Source organism: Eptatretus burgeri, chromosome 4, assembly GCF_056783735.1.
Source record: "Eptatretus burgeri isolate ZD-2024b chromosome 4, Ebu_testis_v1, whole genome shotgun sequence".
NCBI lineage: Eukaryota > Metazoa > Chordata > Myxini > Myxiniformes > Myxinidae > Eptatretus > Eptatretus burgeri.
This window is the reverse complement of record NC_140964.1, coordinates 105942192-105959751: the sequence shown is the minus strand read 5'-3', so window position 1 is coordinate 105959751 and position 17560 is coordinate 105942192.

The window sequence follows — 17560 nt, the reverse complement described above, 5'->3', positions numbered from 1 at the left end:
TATATATATATATACATATATATATATACATATATATATATATATATATATATATATACATATATACATATATATATATATATACATATATACATATATATGTATATATATATATATATATACATATATACATATATATATATATATATATATATATACATATATATACATATATATATATATATACATATATATACATATATATATATATACATATATATATATATATACATATATATACATATATATATATATATATATATATACATATATATATATATATATATATATATATATATATATATATATATATATATATATATATATATATATATATATATATATATACATATATATATATATATATATATATATATATATATATATATACATATATACATATATATATATATATATATACATATATATACATATATATATATATATACATATATATATACATATATATATATATATATATATATATATATATATATATATATATATATATACATATATATATATATATATATATATATATTTCCATATATCAATATATATATATATATATATATATATATATATATATATATATATATTGATATATGGAAATATATATATATATATATATATATATATATATATATATATATATATATATATATATATATATATATATATATATATATATACATATATACACATATATATATATATATATATATATATATATATATATATATATTGATATATGGAAATATATATATATATATATATATATATATATATTGATATATGGAAATATATATATATATATATATATATATATATATATATATATATATGTATATATATATATATATCAATAAATCAATATATATATATATATATATATATATATATATATATATATATATATATATATATATATATGTATATATCAAAAATCAATAGATATATATACATACATATATATATATATATAGATACAAAAATATTGATTTATTGATATATATATATATATATATATATATATATATATATATATATATATATATATATATATATATCAATAAATCATTAAATCAATATATATATATATATATATATATATATATATATATATATATATATATATATATATATCATATCAATAAATATATATATATATATATATATATATATATATATATATATCAATAAGTCAATAAATATATATATATATATATATATATATATATATATATATATATATATATATATATATAGATATAGATATATATAGATATATCAATATCTTCTTCTTCTTTCGGCTGCTCCCATCAGGAATCGCCACAGCCGATCATCCGTCTCCATTTCGCTCTATCCTCCACATCTTCCATTGACACTCCAACCGCCCGCATGTCTGCCCTCACCACATGCATGAACCTCTTCTTTGGTCTTCCTCTTCTCCTCCTGCCTGGCGGCTCCATCTTCAGCATCCTTCTCCCGATATACTCCGCTTCCCTCCTGTGCACATGTCCAAACCATCTCAATCTCGCCTCTCTCACTTTGTCTCCAAACCGTCCTACCTGCGCTGTCCCTCCAATATATACATTTCTTATCCTGTCCATCCTCGTCACTTCCAACGAGAATCGCAACATCTTTAACTCTGCCACCTCCACCTCCGCTTCCTGTCTTTTTATTAACGCCACCGCCTCCAAACCATACAACATAGCTGGTCTCACTACCGTCTTATATACTTTCCCGTTCACTCTTGTAGCTACCCTTATATTATGTCACAAATCACTCCTGCAACTCTTCTCCACCCACTCCATCCTGCCTGCACTCTCTTTTTCACTTCTCCACCACACTCTCAGTTACTTTGGACAGTTGATCACAAGTATTTAAACCCATCCACCTTCCCCAACGCAACTCCTTGCAACCACACCATACCACCACCCTCCCTCTCATTTTGGAACATGTACTCCGCCTCACTCCGACTGACTATCATTCCCCTTCTCTCCAATGCATACCTCCATCTCTCGAGGCTCGGCTCAGCCTGCTCCCTACTCTCTCTACAGATCATGATGTCATCCACGAAATCGTAGTACATGGAGATTCCAGTCTGATCTCGTCCGTCGACCTGTCCATCACCATTGCAAACAGGAAAGGGCTCAGAGTTGATCCTTGCTGCAATCCCACTTTAACATTAAACCGGTCTGTCATTCCTACCGCACACCTCACCGCTGTCACACTGTCCTCATGCATATCCTGCACGATCCTCACATACTTCTCCACCACTCCCGACTTCCTCATACAATGCCACAACTCTCTTGGCACCCTATCATAAGCTTTCTCTAAATCCACAAACACACAATGTAACTTCTTCTGGACTTCCCTATACTTCTCCATCAACATTCTCAAAGCAAACCGCATCAGTGGTGCTCTTTCCTGGCATAAACCCATATTTCTGCTCACAAATCGTCACCTCTCCTCTGAACCGAGCTTCCACTCCTCTTTCCCACAACTTCATGGTGTGGCTTAACAACTTTATCCCTCTGTAATTTCCACAGCTCTGCACATCACCCTTGTTCTTGAAAATTGGAACCAGTACACTCAAGCTCCACTCGTCTGGCATTCTCTCACTTTCCAAGATTTTATTAAACAATCTGGTTAACAACCACACTGCCATCTCTCCTAAGCACTTCCATGCCTCCACTGGTATGTCATCTGGGCCAACCGCCTTTCCACTTTTCGTACTCTTCATAGCAGTCCTCACTTCATCCTTACTGATCCACCCCACTTCCTGATTCACTATCTCCACCTCTTCCAACCTTCTCTCTCTCTCATTTTCTTCATTCATCAGCTCCTCAAAGTACTCCATCCACCTTCTCAACACACTCTCCTCGCTCGTCAGCACATTCCCATTTGCGTACTTTATCACCATAACCTGCAGCACATCCTTCCCAGCTCGGTCCCTCTGTCTTGCCAATCGGTATAAATCCTTTTCCCCTTTCTTTGTATCCAACTTCTCATACAGCTTGTCATATGCCTTTTTCTTAGCCTTTGCCACCTCTCTTTGCCTTTCACCGCCACTCCTTCCACTCCTGCCTACTTTCTTCATCTCTCTAACTATTCCACTTCTTTTTCGCCACCCCCTTCTTCCTTATACTTTCCTGTACTTCCTCGTTCCACCACCAAGTCTCCTTATCTTCCTTCCTCTGTCCAGATGTCACACCAAGTACCTTCCTAGCTATATCCCTCACCACTTCTGCTGTCGTTGCCCAATCATCCCACCCATCTTTACCACCATCCAACGCCAGTCTCGCCTCCTCCCTAAATTCCACGCAACATTCTTCCTCCTTCAGCTTCCACCATCTGGTCCTTGGTTCAGCCCTCACTCGCTTCCTCAACCCCACCTCCAAAATCATGCTACCGACCACCAATCGATGCTGTCGAGCTACACTCTCCCGTGCCACCACCTTACAGTCACTAATCTCTTTCAGGTTGTATCTCCTGCTTAAGATATAATCCACCTGTGTACTCTTTCCTCCACTCTTGTATGTCACCCTGTGTTCCTCGTTCTTGAAATACGTATTTACCACTGCCATTTCCATTCTTTTTGCAAACTCTACCACCATTGTCCCTTCCACATTTCTCTTGTGAAGACCGTATCTACCCATCACCTCCTCATCCTCTTTATTCCTTCCCCAACATGCCCATTGAAATCTGCTCCAATCACCACTCTTTCATCCTTGGATACACTCTCCACCGCTTCATCGAACTCACTCCAGAAATCTTCTTTATACTCCATCTCACACCCCATATGTGGGGCATATGCACTGATGACATTCATCATCACCCCTTCAATTTCCAACTTCACACTCATCACTCGGTCAGATGGATATATATATATATATATATATATATATATATATATATATATATATATATATATATATATATATAATCACACACACACACACAAGCATTTAAAGGCCATTTTCCCCACTAAAGCGGGGGTGAGCCTTACGGCCCCCATGACAATCTTCTCCACTTTACTCTATTTTCTGCATCGCCCCTTATTAATCCCCTTGCCCACATGTCCTCTTCCACCACCTTCAGCCAAGTTTTTCTCGGTCTTCCCCGTCCTCTACTTTCGACTGCACTCATTTCTAACATGCCTCTCACCCAGTCACTTTCATCCTTCCTCAACACGTGACCCAACCATCTCGACCTTTTCTCTTCACAACATCCATCACAGACTCTATTCCCATCATTTTCCACAAGTCATCATTTGTCTTCCTCTCTCTCAACGATACTCCACACATCCACCGAACCATTCGCATTTCCACCCTTTCCAGCCTTTGTTACTGCTCCATGTTCAGTACCCATGTCTCACTCCCATAAATCATCGTACTCCCATAAACACATGTAGCATACACCTTTCCCTTCAGCTTCAATGACACTCCCCTCTTCCTCACCACGCCACTCAGTTCCCGAAACTTCTTCCATGCATATCTCACTCCAGCAACCGTCGAAGAGTCTGATCCACCTTCTCCATTCAGCATGTCTCGGAGATTGCAAAATGTTTTCACACCTTCCAGCTTCACACCATCTCCAAGATCCAACTCAACAATTCCTTCATCTGCAGCTCCCTCTATGCACACCTTACACTTGAATGTAGCTGCCACACTGATTAATGACCCTCTCACCCCACTCCCACTACATTTTCGATGAACCCATTCTGCACACATTGTACACTGAATGGAGTTCACTCCGACACCTTTCCTGCACACAGCACATGGCCACTTCCCAGTCCTCACCACCTCACGACATGCTTTACCACTTGCCATCACCTTCGTCTTTCCGATATTCACCTTCAACCCTTTTTCCTCCATACATTCCTTACACTTGTTCATCTTCTCCTTTAATCCATCCATACTCTCTGCAATCAACACCATATCATCTGCATACAGCGGCTCCCATGGTAAACCCTCCTTTACCCTCCGAGCCAGCACCTCCATCACAACTACAAATAGAAGTGGACTTACTACCGACCCCTGGTGCACTCCCACCTTCACTTCAAATGCACCACTGTTCTCATCCTTCGTCCTTACAACTTTGCGCGCTCTCTCGGACATTGCCATCACTACTCTGATCAACCATTCCTCCACTCCTAACTTCCTCAATGCCCATGTCTTTACTTCACGTGGAACCTTATTGAATGCTTTCTCCAGATCAACAAACCCAAAAAAACAACTTCTTCCTCTTCTCCATGTACTATATTCTCCATGTACTTCTGCATATATCAATATACTAGTAAAGGTGCACGTCTTCGACGGGCATCACTGGCAACATATGGTAAAAGACAGAGAGCATGAATGTATTTTAAACAATACATTTTATCATTTTTATCCATTGATTATCATTCAGGTTTTCCCCTTCGACTGTCCTGCAGTAGCTCCACTTCAATGAGATTATCACGTAGTTTAGTGACGACACAACGTGTATCATTCGTGAGTTCCGGAGGATCCATAGAGCGCATTAAAATTACAGGGCACCCTACTTTAAAGTGATCCAAAAGGCCGGATCAGTTTCATCTACACATTCATATCTTGTAGATTTTAGCTGATTCTGAAACTGTAAACAGCATGTCGATCGGAGGGTTCTGTGATTTTCTACGGTAGTAAACAAAAGTACGACTTAAGCCTGTACGGCACTATGCAGAGACCCGAGGACTTATTATTTTACAACAAACTAAAAACTCACAAAATTTGCAGATATTTTAAATAAACAATTTATTATAATATCAATTAAATATCATTTTTATCCATCGATAATATGAATGATAATATATACATATATATATATATATATATATATATATATATATATATATATATATATATACATATATATATATATATATATATATATATATATATACATATTTCTATATTGATATACATATATATATATATATATATATATATATATATATATAATTCTATATTGATATATATATATATATATATATATATATATATATATATATATATATATATAATTCTATATTGATATGTATATATATATATATATATATATATATATTCATATTTATATCTATATATATATATATATATATATATATATATATATATATATATATATTCATATTTATATCTATATATATATATATATATATATATATATATATATATATATATATATTGATACATATATATATAGTGGAAAAGATGGGTGCGATGATATAAGCACCGTTTCCCTTTGAATTTTGTATGGAAAGGCATGAATGTCTTGGCGAAGGATCCTCTGAACGGTGCTCTTATGAATGTTTGTCTAAGTCTGGATAAGTCCGAGTCGACGGGTCCTTGTACAAGAACCGAAATACGCCAATGGGCAGACCACGTTATCCAACACCCTCGATGGAACTCGTACTTAACAAGCAGCTGAGGCTTGCCTGTCCCGTGTGCAATTCCGAGCGGCTTAATCGCCGAGAACTGTCGGTCCGAATATCCCCCTTTTACGGCAAACCAACGGCTTTCTAACTCCCAACACACGAAATGCTCAGTCAATGAAATAATCGACGCGACGAGCTGAAAACATTTAACAATTGGGGTATTTATTAATAATAATGGAGAACTAGGGAAGCACGTAAGAGCAGGATTATACTGACTTTAGGAAATGCGATGCAAACATTTACAGCACACAAAGCACTAAACAATTTCCTACTTATTTGACGGGCCCACGGACACACGTATGCACACACACACACAACCCAAGAAATGGTGGCTGAGGCCTTTAATAACGAGCTCCAGCTCGGAGGACAGGTGAGCTGAAACCCAGAATCTATCTCGAACCTCTCCACCTCGTGTGGTCTTCAAGTTGTTCGGACCCGGGCTCCAGCGAGAGCGAGCTGGATCCAATCGCCATGAGCCGCGATCCCGAGTTCCAGCGAATCCTCCCGCGCTTAACAACATGTGCTGGTGAGACGAGGCACCGATCCTTCCCGTCGATGCGTCGCTTCCCCGAGGAACCACCTCCAAGAAGAGGCCAACGAGTCGCACCACTCCGGGAACGAAACGGAGAACAAAGACCTCCACTAACCAAGAAGAAGCCACCACTCTCAGCTCGAGTCGAGCAACCGGCTCAACTCTCTTCCAAACAAAGCAACTCTCCAAAAAGTCTCCACCCGAGCCAAGCCAAGGCCGAAGCTCCCTGAACCACCAAAGCAGAAAACCTTCAAAAAGCCTCCTCCTGAGCAAGGCCGCAGTCCTACCGAGCCAAGCAGAACCCGACGGCTTGCTGAACAACTACCCAGCAGAAGCAAAAAGCTTCCGAAAGTCTCAACCCTAACCCAAGCCAAACAGGACCCGAAGGTCTGCTGAACTATGCAGACCCCGAACAAAGAAAGGATCTCCTCTTCATCCTTCTCTGCCCCCCTCCCCCGTGCACCCGGCGTGACTCATCCCCTTGTGCTCATACAACCGCAGGTGGGAGTTGTTTACGTCCCGTGATTCCAGATGGGAAGGCTCTTCTTCCTCTTCGCAGAAGAGGGGGAGGGAAGTGTCCATTGTTTCGAGAGCGTTCCCTAACTCGTGGATTGAATAACAGTGAAACTAATCGATTTCTGCACATTTAAACAATGGAAGGTGGGCTATCTAGGGAACAAGCACTTATCGACATCACTGACTAAAGGACCTGCATGTTGTGTGCAATCGAATTCCAAATTCATAACAATATATATTGTTACGGCTGTGGAAATTCGCAGAGCACCATATAGGTCCTTAGATCAGTTATGTCAAGAAGTCTGTGTTCAGATAGATTTCCCCACCAATGTCTAAGGGATTTATTCGTGTAACCAGGCTGTGAATCTTCAGTTAGCCATTTTTCTTTTGCTATCGTTATTTTGGACCAACCGCTCACAACAACCACCTCCACCACCAACATCACTCTCATCAACCACTTCACAACAACCACCTCCACCACCAACATCGCTCTCATCAACCGCTTCACAACAACCACCTCCACCACCAACACCTTGTCTACAACCGCCTTCATCCTGAAAATCACATTGTATGATTTTTAAATAATTAATTTGCATTTTATTGCATGAAATAAGAATTTGATATATCAGAAAAACAGAACTTAATATTTGGTACAGAAACCTTTGTTTGCAATTACAAAGATCAGACGTTTCCTATAGTTCTTAACCAGGTTTGCACAGACTGCAGCAGGGATTTTGGCCCACTCCTCCATACAGATCTTCTCCAGATCCTTCAGGTTTTGGGGCTGTCGCTGGGCAACACACTTTCAGCTGCCTCCAAAGATTTTCTATTGGGTTCAGGTCTGGAGACTGGCTCGGCCACTCCAGGACCTTGAGATGCTGGGTCATGCTGGAAGACCCAGCCACGCCCCATCTTCAATGCTCTTATTGAAGGAAGGAGGTTGTTGGCCAAGATCTCGCGATACATGGCCCCATCCATCCTCCCCTCAATAAGGTGCAGTCGTACTGTCCCCTTTTCCCGAAAAGCATCCCTAAAGAATGATGTTTCCACCTCCATGCTTCACGGTTGGGATGGTGTTCTTGGCTTGTACTCATCCTTCTTCTTCCTCCAAACACGGCGAGTGGAGTTTAAACCAAAAAGCTCTATTTTGGTTTCATCAGACCACATGACCTTCTCCCATTCCTCCTCTGGATCATCCAGATGGTCATTGGCAAACTTCAGACGGGCTTGGACATGCGCTGGCTTGAGCAGAGGGACCTTGCATGCGCTGCAGGATTTTAATCCATGACGGTGTAGTGTGTTACTTTATGGTTTTCTTTGATACTGTGGTCCCAGCTCTCTTCAGGTCATTGACCAGGTCTTGCCGTGTAGTTCTGGGCTGATCCCTCACCTTTCTCATGATCATTGAGGCTCCACGAGGTGAGATCTTGCAGGAAGCCCCAGACCGAGGGAGATTGACTGTTATCTTGAACTTCTTCCATTTTCTAATAATTACGCCAACAGTTGTTGCCTTCTCACCAAGCTGCTTGCCTATTGTCCTGTAGCCCATCCCAGCCTTATGCAAGTCTACAATTTTGTCCCTGATGTCCTTAGACAGCTCTCTGGTCTTGCCCATTGTGGAGAGGTTGGAGTCTGATTGATTGAGTGTGGACAGCTGTCTTTTATGCAGATAACGAGTTCAAACAGGTGTAGTTAATACAGGTAATGAGTGGAGAATGGGAGGGCTTCTTAAAGACAAAACTAACAGGTCTGTGAGAGCCAGAATTCTTACTGGTTGGTAGGTGATCAAATACTTATTTCATGCAATAAAATGCAAATTAATTATTTAAAAATCATACAATGTGATTTTCAGGATTTTTGTTTTAGATTCCGTCTTTCACAGTTGAAGTGTACCTATGATAAAAAATTACAGACCTCTACGTGCTTTGTAAGTGGGAAAACCTGCAAAATCGGCAGTGTATCAAATACTTGTTCTCCCCACTGTATATACTTTTTTTCATGACCAGATTCAACTACAACATTTTTTATATTAATGGTAATTTTAAAATGATCCTTAACTAACATTGAACGAAATGTCATTTCACCTGATATATTAACATCCTTTATTTCATTAGGATTTACATCTTTAGGGTTGTTGAAAAAAAATACAAATTTCTGCTGGCATATTACAGATGGTCTTATCTTTTCTTTCTAAAGCTTCATCCATGAGGTTTTTATTTTTTGAAACTTTTTCTTGTTTCATTGCTTTTTCTAGTTTTGAATATATTGCCAGAAGGAGAGGAGAAACTTTTGTTAGAGATACTTTAATTGATGTTCTTCCATGTATACTGAAAGCCCTTCCACTGAAGGAAATTGAAGAACTCGTATTATTCGCCATAATTGTTTTTTTATCCAATAGTTGTTATATTTATCTTTGTTCAATTTTACATCCTTGACATATTTCTCAGTTTCATTAACAAATGAAGAGATTGATTGAAACTTGTCTTTTGTGTCTTGAAACATTGTATTTATTAAGTGAAAAAGTTGGAGGATAAAATGGTTTTTAGCACAGATTCACCTATAAGTTAAACAAAATTTTCATCAAGTTTTATTCTTTAAATCTGGTGAATATAACGTACTGCGATGTTTGTAATCACGAGTATAACTATTATAAAAAAACACCTTCAAACCAACAAACACACATTTAATCTATTTTTTCAAATATCTCCTCTTGCGTTGAAAACAAAACATTGTGATATCTGCTCAAAGAATGTTTTGAAGAGTAGTTAGTTATAAGAAGCACCTTCAATCACAAAAACGCAATAAGAATGAGTTTAAAGTAAAGGGAGACTATTATATTGAAAACACTGATGGAGCTTTTAAGAATCATATTAAAATAAGGATTTTTCAATTTGGAGAACTCGGTCCATCATCAATAGCTGAATTAATTGAAATAGTGAAACCTGATGTTGAAAAAGTTATTAAAAAAATATTAAAAGAAATGAAAACTTTAAAGTTTTATATGGGAGTGAAAATGAATATGAAAAGACAACATGAAGAGCAAACTCCTTATATGAGAACAGATCTTCATTTTATAACATCATTTCAAGATTTTCTGAATGGTGGGGTTTATGAAGAACTATCAAGACAAGAGGAGGATGTTGATAATACAGTGGTAGGAAGTCAATTTAATATTTCAAAAATCATCTTTTTTGATATACACATTTTTAAATCAAACCCTCTTAAAGCTTCTTCTTATATTGAATTACCAGAATGAAATAAAACTAAAGAAGGCAGTTGTTAATATTAAGAACAATGACAATAAATGTTTTCTCTGGTCTGTTCTTGCTCACTTACATCCACCAAATTGTAATTCAGAAAGAGTAAAACAATATATGAAATATGAGAATACCTTGGACATGAAAGATTTTAAATTCCCAATGCCACGAACAGATATTCCTAAATTTGAGAAAAAGAATAATCTTTCTATTAATGTATATGGATTAATTGGAGAGAATAAAGTTCAGGTGTTAAAGATTTCAATCAACAATAAAAATGAAGAAGCACACATTGATCTTTTATATTTTAGTGTTGGAAAGAATTCACATTATACATACATCAATAATTTATCAAGATTAATCTCTTCTCAGGTATTCAGAACAGCAAACAAAATATATCCTTGCAAGCGATGTCTTAATTCATTTCATACAAAAGAACGATAAGAACAACATTCAAAATATTGTAGTAATCATAAATCAGCTGTAATTACAATGCCTAAACCTGGTGAAAAGATTTCTTTTGAAGATTATAATAACTCTATCATGCACCCATTTGTGATATTCGCTGATTTTGAATGTATCCTTAAAAAGATAAATACTGCTTCTCCTAATCCAAAATAATCATATGCAAATAAATATCAAAAACATATTCTTTGTGGTTTCTGTTGTTATATCAAATCATCTGTTGGAGAAAAGTATAATAAACTTGAACATTATGGTGGAAAACAAGCTTCACAAGAGTTTGTAAAACGATTGGAAAAGGAGAGTATAAGACTAACTCAATTAAGGAAAGAAACAAATGAACAGATGTAATTAACCGAAGAAGAAAAATTAGAATTTAGAAAGAACAATATCTGTCATATTTGTGAGGAGAAAATTGAGGGAGAGGTCAAAGTTAGGGATCATTGTCATCTTACTGGTAAATATAGAGGTCCTGCTCATTCCTGTTGTAATCTTAGTTATAAATTTCCTTCTTTTATTCCAGTCTTTCTTCACAACAACTCCAACTATGATACACATCTATTTATAAATGAACTTTCAAAAACACCAGGGAATATTTCTGCCATAACAAATACAAGTCAAAAGTATATTTCATTTACAAAAATGATATTCACAAAACCTTTAACTCATTTTAGGTTTCTAAATTCTTCCAAGTTTATGGGAACACCACTAGCCAACCTAGCATCAAATCTAAGCTCCACGGGCTCTTTTCCAAATATTAATTCATTCTTTCCAAAAGAGGAAATTCTTACTAAAGAGGAAATTCTGATTAAAGATGAAATTCTGATTAAAGAGGGAATTCTAACTAGAGAGGAAATTCAAACAAGGAATGAAATTCAAAGGAAAGAGAAAATTCTTACAAGTAAGGGAATTTATCCTTATGATTATATGGATTCATTTATGAGATTTAAAGAAACACAACTTCCTTCAAAAGAAAGTTTCTACAATAACCTTTATGAAGAAGAGATGTGATGAGGAATATAAACACGCACAAGAAATTTGGAAAATATTTAAGATAAAGAACCTTGGAGAATATCATGATTTGTATCTAAAAACAGATGTTTTATTGTTAGCTGATGTGTTTGAAGCTTTTAGATCACTCTGTCATAATAAAAATTGTTATGGATTAGATCCTGCCCACTATTTCACAGCTCCTGGTTTAGCTTGGAGTGCAATGTTAAAAATGACAAAACAAGATATAGATTTAATCAGTGATGTAGATATGCTTTTGATGTTTGAGAAGTCTAAGAGAGGTGGAATATCACAAGTATGTTCAAAAAGATATGCTTAAGCAAATAATAAATATCTTCCAAATTATGATAGTGAAAAAGATAGTAATTATTTGATGTATTTTGATGCTAATAATTTGTATGGATGGGCAATGTCTCAATCTCTGCCTTATGGTAAATTAGAGTGGGTGGAAGAAAAGGATTATGAAAAGGTTTTGATGAATATTGTTATTTCTTCTCAAGAGGAACTGAATGAGGAAGAAGAAGATTATTATTTTGAAGTTGATTTGAGGTACCCGAGTGATCTTCATAATAAGCATAAGGACCTTCCTTTTGCATGTGAGAAAGAAACCCCAAAGAAAGAATGGTTAAGTGATTATCATAAAAGTTTTAATATTAAAGGTAAATCAACAGAAAAGTTATTAGCAACATTCTATGATAAAGAGGGATATGTTTTGCCACAGAGAAGCTTGAAACAGTTTTTGGGAGAAGGATTGAGAGTAGCTAAAATTCATAGAGTTTTAAAATTTAAACAAAGTCCTTGGATGAAAAGTATATTAAATTCAACACAGATATGAGAAAAAATACAAAAGTAAAATTTGAAGGGGAATTCTATAAATTGATGAATAATGCTGTCTTTGGAAAGACAATGGAGAATGTTAGAAACAGGCAAAACATTAGATTTGCAACATCTTTGAAAGAAGCTTCTAGATTGATAAATAAACCAAGTTTTGAGAGAGAAGAGGTTTTTTCAGAGAACTTTTCTGCTATTCATATGAAAAAGGAAAGTATTGTCATGAATAAACCAATTTATATTGGAACAGCAGTTCTTGATTGATCAAAGATATTGATGTATGATTATTTGTATATTGATTAAAGAAAGAGTATGGTGAAAATGTTTCATTCTTGTAAATGGACACTGATAGTTTTATTCCAGATAAAAAAAACTGATGATGTTTATAAAGATATGAAGAAAAATATTGGAAAATATGATACAAGTAATTTTAGTAAGAAGAGTGAGTTATCTTCAGAAAAGAATGAAAAGGTTATTGGTAAGTTTAATAATGAGTTGGGAGGAAAAGTAATGAGTGAGTTTATTGGATTGAGAGCAAAGGCATATGCTTGTAAGTATGGTGATCAGACTGATAAAAGATTAAAGGGAATAACGAAATATGTAATAAAGAAATCAATAACTTTTAGAAATTATTATAATTTTTGATGAATAAGAAAGAAGAATATAGGAAAATGAATACAATAAGAAGTTATAAACATAAGATATATCGTAAAGAAGTAAATAAAAAGGCATTAGGAGCCTTTGATGATAAGAGATTTATTTTAGATAATGGAATAGATTGTGTTCCATATGGATATTGTATGATAGCATGTATAGAATAGATTGTGTTCCATATCGATTGAAGTTTTAACTAAATAGAATATGGTTTAGGGTTTTTAAGGGCTTCCGTCGCCTTTTTCACAATATATTAATGGTCGAACCAAGTATTAATCAAACTAAAGAGTGGAGAAAATGTCAGTCTTGGAATATAAATGGAAAACACATGAATGTGAAAAATATCATATAAGTCTTATTGAAAAAATAACTAAAACAAAGGTAAATAAAACAAATAAGAGAATCATTTGAAAAACTATTAAGTTCGAGGATGTAAAGAAAAAAAAATTAATATCCTTGAATGGACTGAAAACTTTGATGGTTATCAATTGAACAATGAAAAAATAATTTACGACAATCTCAAAATGATATGCAACTCAGGAGGTCGTCAGATGAGAGCATTGAGAGAAGTATGTCATTTCATAATGACACAAAAGGGGTATCTTGAAAAATATAAAGATTCAAATGTTTTATTTTTAAATATTTTAGATGGGGATTATTGTGCAAAGAAAATTAAACTTTTGAAGGAATTTGAGAATGAACAAATCTTTATAGGTTCAATGAGTGAGCGAAACAATATGCATTGGTTATTTGAAAAAAAGTGCTCCTCGGCTAAAAGGGGAGGCTATTAAAATCTCCATGCACTTACATGTTTTAGATATTTCAACAGCAGAGAATTCAACAGGTTGGGATAAAAAGGGGGTATATGTTTAGGGAAAAAAATATGAATCGCTGAGAATTCCCCATTCATTAACATGGGGGAAAGTGAGCCAGAATCAGTATATTCATCCTACCGATGGGATATACAGTGGAGAGAGAAAGTCTACACCGCCTTTCAAAATTTTCACTTTTTGTTGCCTCATATCCTGGAATTACATTTCATTAAATCAGACTTTTTCCACCCTAATTTAATTTGCACATCACAACCCACAAATTTGACAAATTTCAGAAAATTTATTTTTGGCCTGCCACGTGAGCATTGAGGGGGAGTAGCCGTGGAGGACACTCCCCAGATCTTAGGGAGCTGGTAGGCTCGGAGGCAGCCTGAGGGCCCGGGGGTGCCATGGTTGGAGATTCGGCAGAGAGAATGTCCCTGCCAAGTGAGCCACGCTGCCCAGCCACGAAATTGTGCGAGGGCACAAGTGAAAATTCGAGGGCTAGGCCCAAATTTGTAAGGACACCAACACAGGTGACGGGAATCATGGTTTTTTTAGAACCTATAGTTTAAAGTGTCAGGCGTTTTTGGAAAGCCCCGGGGTAGTTTAAGGTTTAATAAAAAAAAGTAGGATAGTTAGATGTACCCCTTCGCACCATCCATCCCTTCGCTCTCGGTAGGCCGCTGGACTCACCGTGGTGAAAGATCGCTGAGATCTGAGGGAGGCCATTCTGAGGCTTCATTGGGCCTCGAGACAGGATGCTAGCCTCTCCCTTATTCCCCTCCAGGAAGGGAACCTAAGGGTTGGGAGTAGGCTAGGATGACCATATGTTAGTCGGACAAGGACAGTAAGGGGGTGTGGGACGATTTATAAAAGGAAAAGGAAAATAAAAAATAATAAGATGGGGAAAAATTTGGTTTTGTTGTGCAAATTAAGGAAGTGGATATGGACAGAGACAGGCAAAGGCGATAGGTTGGGGGGAGACAGTAGGCTCGGTCCGAGCCCGCCTTAGGAGCGGCCGGGCGCCACCGCCTCCCTCCCAGAACGAGAGGCCGGCCAGCTACACATGCCGGCCTGCTGTACTGCATTGTCGGACCACGTTGCCAGGTCCGCATGCCATGCCTCACTGCCTGCCTTTGTCAGAACCCCATGCCTGCTACCCTTGTGTGTTTGCGTTGCCCCTGTATCCATCCATCACCATATGTGCCAGGATCATCGCGCAAGTTGCGGTAACTGCCCTGCAGGCAGCCCCGTCGTCCATTGTGTTTTGCTTGCATCCATGTCCATCCAGTTCATCACAGGGAGGAGCCAGGGACTGCATTGGGCAGCTGGCTACCTCCCTGTACTTGTGTTCACTGCTCATCTGCATTCATTTCATGAGCCAGAGACTGCATTTGGGCAGCCTGGCTCCCTGCTTCATAAATGGCCTGGAGGATGGCGCATAGCCGCCGGGTTAGGGTGAGTTGCCTTCAGCAGCTGAAGAACAATGGACAAAAAGAAGGAAGAACATACCAGAAGGGGGCCTGTTTGAACACGGCCCCGAAGACGTCTTGCCTTCGAGCTGCTGAGCACTCACCCACCTGAATAACTGTTGATATTTGCTATGCGTTTTTTCCCACAGAGTCCATCAGTCCTGGGCCATGGTTTCATGTAAAAATTATAAGGTTAAGTTGTAAATGAGTTTTGCTCCCCCTGCATGTTTGTCGTAGCGCCGGCAATGTAGATAAGTTGTCTGAATTAGTCTGTTAGGTAGTTGCACAGCCCATATGTTATCTATTTTTGGGACACGGATACACAAAATGTCGCACTCAGGGATCCAAAGGTAAAACGTACTCGGGGAGAACTCACACATGAAGGCACACGAAAATTTGACGACTCGGGACGAGTCTAAAAAACGGGAGGGGGTAGTGTTGTGGTTGTGGAAATACACAAAACACCATACAGGTTCCCCGGAGATCAAGTATTTCGATAATATGTGTTTCAGGTTCGAATCCCCACTGATGTGTAAAGGGAATTGTTCGTGTGCCGAGCTGTGAATCGTTGAGGTAGCCATTGTTCTTTTTCTATCTTTTATTTTAAAACATCGCAACACCATCATCTCCAACAACGCGAACAGACAACAACCGTCATCTCATCCTTCACAAACAACGCCACCTCCGCACCAACCATCATTATGTGCCGATTACCATATTTGGATCACAGGATGGCTTTCCCGAAACAAACCAGTGACGTCAAACATGGAGTTTCCAGCGAGGCTTTCGAGGGGTGAGAGGTCAGAGGTGAAGAATGAGCAGAGCTCCGGCCTCGGGTGAAAGTCCAAGGGGCCCATACCTATAAAAGGGGCGGAGCTCGAGCAAGTTTGGGGAAGAAGTCGTCGCTGGGTGAGGAGAGCCAGTCGGGCAGAAGCAGTCGCCGGGCGAGGAGAGCCTGTCGGGCAGAAGTCGTCGCCGGGCGAGGAGAGCCAGTCGGGCAGAAGTAGTCGCCGGGCAAGGAGAGCCAGTCGTGCAGAAGCAGGCAGAAGCGGGCGAAGAAGCCAGTGTCGGAGAAGTCGAGTCGCAGTGTGTGTGTCGAAGCTAGAGAAGTGAGAGAAGGAGTGGTCGTCGAGGAGAAGCAGCCAGTCGTGGTGAGAGTCGTCGTCGCGGGGAGGAGAGCCAGTCGGAGGCGCTTGGGATGACGGCACAGCGGCGGAGTTTGGTGGTCCGGGCGAACGGCCCTGAAGGCAGTCGAGTGACGTCACTGAGGTGGTGGACGGGTCACAAAGAGCATCAACTCACAGAGCAAGGACCCGTTCATTCCTCCGAAAGCATCGCCGGCCAGGCCCGATTAAAGGCGGCAACGAGAGCCGGACCACCGAGGAGAACCAAGCAGCCGCTCAGGCCACTCGCACAGCTGCTTAAGCCACCCGGCCGCTCAAGCGACTGGGCGTTGCGACACGAGGGCCAGGCAGAGACAGCACGGGTCACAGACCCGAAGGCCTTCGAGCCGTCACCAAGGGCGGCCAGGTAACCTGCACGGC